The sequence below is a fragment of the Triticum urartu genome, chromosome 7, assembly GCF_003073215.2.
Source record: "Triticum urartu cultivar G1812 chromosome 7, Tu2.1, whole genome shotgun sequence".
Taxonomy (NCBI): domain Eukaryota; kingdom Viridiplantae; phylum Streptophyta; class Magnoliopsida; order Poales; family Poaceae; genus Triticum; species Triticum urartu.
The window spans coordinates 169,261,645-169,269,246 of NC_053028.1; positions in this window are offsets into that span (position 1 = coordinate 169,261,645).

The window sequence follows — 7,602 nt, forward strand, 5'->3', positions numbered from 1 at the left end:
GGATATGGTGAAAGGAGTATTGGAGTTTTTTGACAACGGAGTTCTCCCAAAAGGAATAAATGACACGGTGATTGTGCTCATCCCCAAAGGAAATGATCAGCAATCCCTCAAGGATTACAGACCGATAAGCCTATGTAACGTGATCTACAAAGTGGTCTCCAAGTGTCTTGTAAACAGGATGCGGCCCATGCTCAATGAAATCATATTGGAAACCCAAAGTGCTTTCATCCCAGGAAGATTGATCACGGATAATGCCATCATTGCGTTTGAATGTTTTCATAAAATCCAACACTACAAGAACCTAAGAGATAATTATTATGCGTACAAACTGGATCTCTCCAAAGCCTATGACAGAGTGGATTGGGGGTTTCTAGAGGGAGTGCTAAGATAGTTTGGTTTCTGTGACAAGTGGATCGAGTGGTTAATGCAATGTGTCTGATCTGTGAGGTTCTCGGTAAGATGCAATGGTGAACTTCTTGAACCGTTCTCACCGTCTCGGGGGCTGAGGCAAGGAGATCCTCTCAGCCCGTATCTCTTTTTGTTCGTTGCGGATGGCCTAGTGCACCTCCTGAAGAAGGAATTAGCAGAGAACGAGCTGACCCCTTAAAAAATTGCGAGAAACAGTCTAGGTATATCCAATCTTTTGTTCGCAGATGATAGCTTGATTTTCTTCAAGGCCGAACTAAGACAAGAAGAGACTTTCAAAAGAGTACTTCTCAAGTTCCAGAAGTGTACCGGTCAGTTGCTAAGCGTTAGCAAATGCTCCCTCCTCTTTAGTGAAGTTTGCCCGTTGGCGACAAGGGAGGAAATTAAAGCCATTCTTGGTGTGACGTCGGATACCTTTGAGAGCAAGTATCTTGGACTGCCAACCCCAGAAGGTAAAATGAAAGATGAAAATTTCCAACCAATAATGGACAGATTCCGAAAAAGATGTAGTGATTGGTCGAAGAAGTTCATGTCCTATGCAGCTAAGGATGCCCACGTTAAATCAGTTGTCCAAGCCCTCCCTACCTTTGTAATGAGTGTCTTTATGCTCTCCAAAGGTTTTTGCGACAAGTACGAACGGATGGTCAGACATTTATGGTGGGGAGATGAAGAAGGACACCGCAAGGTGCATTGGATGTCATGGGAACAAATGATCAAGCCTAAAAGAGCAAGAGAAATTGGCTTCAAAGACATGCACCTCTTTAACCAAGCACTACTTGCCAAACAAGGATGGAGATTAATCCAATACCCGGACAGTTTGTGTGCAAGGGTGCTTAAGTCTAAATACTATCCTAACGGTAACCTCCTAGACACGGTGTTTGCGGCCGATGCGTCTCCCATATGGAGAGCCATTGAGTTCAGGCTTGAGCTCCTGAAAAGGGGCATTATTTGGAGGATCGATAATGGAAGGGATATACAGATCCAGAGAGACCAATGGATCCCCAAACGGGAAGGTTTAAAAACTTCCCCCTTCATCCGTAGGTCGAGGATTCGTTGGGTTAGCCAACTCATGCTACCAGACAAGAAAGAGTGGAATGAAACGTTAATCAGACAACTTTTTTTTCCTTTGATGCTGATGAAATATGCAAGCTGAATATCCCAACGTCGGACATGGATAACTGTTTGGCCTGGCATTACGAGATGAACGGTGTCTTCTCGGTACGGAGTGCCTACAAACTAGCTGCAACAAGCCTCCCTCAAATGCTCCAAAACCCATCTAGCTCCTCTAGCGAGCCAAATGATAGAAGCCTCAGGGATCTCATCTGGAAGTCAAAAGTCCCAGGAAAAGTGCACATATTCAGCTGGAGAGTAGCTACGTACACACCGGCTACCAAGGAAAACAAGTGGAAGAGAACACTTGAATTGGACGCCACATGCAGTATCTGTGGGAATGGAATCGAAGATGAACACCATGCAGTGGTTATGTGCACAAAAAGCAGAGCACTCAGAGCTGCCATGAGGGATGTGTGGAACTTACCCCCTGAAGATAAGCTTGTATACACGGGGGATAATTGGTTGCAAACTCTGTTGGATACTGAAAATGACGAGGGATGAACAAAGATCCTGCTGACACTTTGGAGATGCTGGCATCTAAGAGAAGACTGCCTGCGAAGTTACGACAGAGAATCAATTGCTAGCTCAAAGCAATTTCTGACAAAATACGAAGAGGAGCTAAAAACGGCAGCTGGACGTTTTGAGGAGACTGGTGATAAGGGAAAAAGGGCAATAGAGATAGCAGGGGATCAGGTAGCAGTAAATCATGTCGACCACTGGTCGCCGCCGGCATAGGGCATTGCCAAAGTCAACATTGATGCAGCATTCTTGGGTGAAACCGATGAAAGCACTGTTGGGGGTGTCGTCAGGGATCACCGTGGCTTCGTCTTCCTGTCGATATGCAAAAAGCTACCACGATGCCAAAGTGCCGAGGAGGCCGAGGCCCGAGAAGCCCTCAGTGGTTTACAGGCCATGGCGAGCCGCTACAATGGTAAGATTATGCTGGAGATGGACAATCAAACCATTGTCAATGATCTGGAATCACAAACTCCGACACGCTCTCCTCATTATGGCCTAATCATGGGCATTAAAAGGATCATGGCGGGTTTCAATGCTTGCAAGATTCAGTACATGAAGAGAGGATGCAATGCGTTGGCTCACGGCCTAGCCGCATTGACCAGGAGCTAAGGTGAGCAGTTACTGATCGCAGATGTGAGAACCCGGAATTAACTTCCACACCCTCCTATGTATATTTGTCAACCCCAGGATCATTGTTGGCAACACAGTGAAATGATATCATTGCACAATACATAAAAGGTATTACGATTTTAATATATCTTGCCACAAGGCATACCTAGATAAATGTCTCATGAAACTTATTACATTTAGAAAAACAGCGGAAAAGTACAATGCGTAGAGACTCCATCTCAGCCACAGGCATCGATGTAGTCCACGTGACCTCACTCCTACGGATCGCCATAATAGTCGTAGTCACCACCTTCGTCTTCATGGAACTCTGTTGTCAACAAAATTATTTCCATGAGTACATTACATACTCAACATGCCTCCCTCGGAGAAGGACCTAATAGCTACATGTGGCTTCAAAGGAAGGTTGTATGGCTCATTTGCATAAAAGCTAATTTTGTTTCAAAAATAAAGCAGTTGAATAAAAGCACCTTTTGATGAAAACATGTTTTATCTCCAGAATAACTTTCATCAAAGTGAGGATCCTCGATCAACTCACGTCCTTCATAGGTTTCAAGAATAGGGGCAAAGAGGGAATAAGCAAGACAGGTCCTGTACGTCAAGAAAGATTCATGTGTAGCCCTTGACCGTGGACACGGCTATTCAAATAGTTTTACACTCTGCAGAGGTTGTACACTTTACCCACATGACACAATCCCGACTTGTTGCCACTAGCCGTCGCTAGCGTAGTACACCATTTGGTATACCAGCAGGGAGATTGTGACGAGGTCTTTCATTAGGCCAAACTTACTGTGCCAAGCCCACTAGGTTTCAACATGGAAGTAACCGCAGTTCATAGTCTGCCCCCCCCCTTTTGTGCCGAGGATACTCCTCGCAAGGCAGCTATCCCATCTGCGGTACGACGATGACGACAATAAGAGTGAACTAACTAATTAACCAAGCCAGTGCCCATATAGCATGTGGCTGTACTGTTATCACAGTCTTCAAATCCAAGACTTATTAGGCCTAATGCGGCACGGACGACTGATTGCCCCCTTCAACCTGTGAAGGGCAGCTAATCGCTCCTTCAATCCTTGATTCAGTTGTCTCCCGCGCCGGTATTCAGATGGTAAGTTTCACCCAGAGTAGAAGAGAGTAGAGGAGATCAACAAGGGCCAACCAGCCTAGCTCAGCGAGCTCAACAACAAGTTTCAAGTGTCAATGATCCAAAGACCATTCAACAATGGACCTATATGATATAAGCATGGCTAAGCATTTAATTCTACTCAGGTGTCAAGTGAATAGGCGACAAGCAGATCAAGGTAATGTGTCAATCGACATGCTAGGTACAAGAATTAAAATAGCATGCATATAGTAACCATAAAACACAATGCAATTTTGTAAATCATAGGATAAGTATGATCAAAGAAGGAGGCATGCCTTCGTTGTTGAGTCCTTCGTAACCTGTTATCTCCCTGTCCAACATCGCCACTCCCTACTCGTCGTAACGATAGCAAAAGACAAACAATAAATACCATAGCAATAGTAAATCCAAATAACATCCAAACAAATTAAGAGCGGATGGATAGCAAGATATCGATCAAGACGGAGATTCCAAAATGAGGTAGCGCGATTGGGATGTAAGAGAGATGATTCAATGAAGTGACAGGGTTAGGTTGAAATGGCTAAGGAAGGCTTGGCGATCAAGACCAACGATCTAGTATCAACTATGCTACTAACCAGTAGTAGTGCCTACACATCTTGGATAACTCTACATGAAACAAGTATATAACAAACACAATGGCATCCACACATATGAAATGGAACCATCCTATGCATTTGACTAAATGATCACCACATGGAATGAAAAGGTAAGAGTTAACTACAAATAAATATTTAGATAGAATCTAAATATTTGTAATGGTCAACAGTAGCCAAACATGCATATACATCAACTATAATAACTCAAAGAAAATGTTCCCTAAGACAACCAAACCAACATTACAAACCATAGTACTTAAGGAATGAAACAACATACAACACACATGAATTAAGTTGGATCTATGTCCAGTCCTAAAGCAATACTAAACTATATAGATCCAATGTAACAACAACACACACAAGTCAACTAATATAAATAAACTAACAACACAAGCATCAAACATACGAGTTATCAAGAGAAGGTAATAAACTGAGACATGGTCTTATTACTAAAGAATGACTAATACCAATAACCACTAGCGATTATAATATCACCACAACTCAACTAACATGACATATGACTCGTCCTAAGTATATGAGTCATATCAACAAGTATTAAAACACTCATAAGACTAAGATGTAACGAAGTTAAACATCTATAAGGAAGAACTAAACTAAGCAACTATAACACACACAACATCATAAGACATGAAAGATTACTTGCATGAAATATGTCTAGGCATATCATAATGCAATAGTAAGGTAAAGAAAATATATCAAATGCTAGGCATACAACAATGCAATAACAAGATAAACTAATATGATGTGTAAACATGGATGGTCATCACACAAGATACCACACTACGGTACCAATACATTACAATGCAACACCCAACTTAGTTTATATCGACTAACATAAATAGAAAGCATGGAAATAGGACACAACTCTATGAGACTAGTTGACATGCATGGACATGGAAGCATGATAGTAGCACACAACAATTGTTGTTTATAACATACAAAACACATGGACACATCATACTAAGCATGTAGGCAATTTAAACAACTAGATCATGCCATCAAGAAATATACTATACTAGAATGAGTAACAAGATGGCATGCATTCCTATGTTGTACAACCTGCACTTGCAAATGCGTAGTGGACAACTAGGCATGATCTAATACATGCATACATACACACACACATTCTATGCCATCTAGTTATACAATCACAATATCATGGCACAGTATTGAAGCAAGAATCCTACTTCATTAAAATATATGAGATCATAAACTACTAACATGTACTTCTTCCAAGCAATTATTAACCATATGATTGGTCATACAATATAAAATAGCAATCATGTAACACATGGTAGGCATACCACGAAAACATGCATTCTACTTTGAGTAAGTACTAACACAACCTAGCAATCAACTAAGCATGCATAACTATCATCCTAGATAAACAAAACACCTAGGGTAATAATAAATATTAAACAAGGTTATATGCTAGAAGCATAAACCATACATAGCAATACAAATCTAAGCGACCAAGCCATGACATAAAGCATCTATCCATACAATCTTGGATAACAAACATCTTCAAAATTAGAGGAACCACTAGGCAATCACGAGCTATACAACAAACTACAATATACTAGTTCCCCATAGTAAAGCATTTCATTTGATATCTAACATAAAGAAACTACATGAAAACACACACAATAATTACCTGAAGAACTATCATAGATATGGCATGATTTCAAATCAATAAAATAAACATGTAACATGGGTGAGAACAAATATATAAAACATATCTAAGATATATTCATGCTAAACAAAAGAAACTAATCAAAACATGAAATATTCCATGACTCGATAAAGAAAGCAAAGCTTAGAATAATTCTATGAAATTATAAGCTTGGTGATCATTCACCAAATTTTGTACACGTGCACAAAAGAGAACTACATTATCTAAAAAAGAAAATAACAACATGAGACACCATACAAAACTATAAGAAATAAATAAAATAAGTACTTACAATAAATCTAGTCAATCACATCTAACTCCTAGAATTATGGAATAATTAAGAGTGAATCCTAGGCATGTCATGAGCATACGATAAATAACGTATTTTAACAAACAAATAATAAATAATGTATTTTAACAAACAAACAAAAATATCACCGATCAACAAACAATAAAAATCTACACACATCCAATTGACCAAACAAGTAATCTAACTCCTCCACGGGGTTACAAAGGACCTAGGGGATATTTCAGCTTTGGGGTACGAAGTCATATGACGAATGAAAATTAAAGAAAAATATGAATACCATCGGATGGCCTCCGGTTCATGGACATGACGAAATTGGCGCGGCCAACTTCCATCATAGAATGTAAAGAGATGTCTACAGCGTACTACGGGTATGATATAGTACGCGTATAAAAGGAATTACGCAGAGGCTCACCGAGTGCGACGAATCGATGCAATGAACTTGACGAACAGTGTGGACGGACATATAAAATTCTTCGCGTGTGATCAACGGATCACATTTTTTCTTCTCTGAATGGACCCGTGGTATGGAGAGGAACCTTAGGGCGCAAGGGTGCTGATGAAGATGGCCTGTGTCACCGGAATCGAGCGCCGGCGTCCATGCAGCAGCACTAGAACAGAGAGGGAGGAAGGAAACATGAAGGATGAAGGATGAAGGAGAAGTCATTCGACTGGCAGAGGAGATAGAGCACAGGTATATATACTGAGCACAGGTATATATACTCACTGATTTGGGAACGGTGGAGAGTTATGGGAATAAGGAGGGGCGGCACTAGATGTACGCACTCACTGTTTCTGACTGTTTCTCTTCGGTGTATGTGTGCGTGGAGGAAGAAGATGGAGCGCTAGAGTGCTGGCGCTTGGGAGATGGCTGCATATCTTCAGATTTGGAAATGTAGCAATTAAAGATAGAAAGAGGAGGGGTTTTCATCATGCGTGAACGTTTCCTATGGTGGTTGTTTTCCTTCTGTAGATTGATTGGGAACTTACAGGAAGGAGAGGAGGTTCGCTAGGTGGAGGAATGGGCCAGTTTGGCCAGCCCATAAGGAAGGAGGGTAGGAGGAAAATAACAGTGGAAAAATAGATGGGCTAGGCCCATGTGACTTGAGAAAGAAAACAAAAACAATTGGATGAATCCAGGCAAGAGAAGAGAGATGTACAGATGCATGTATTGGTG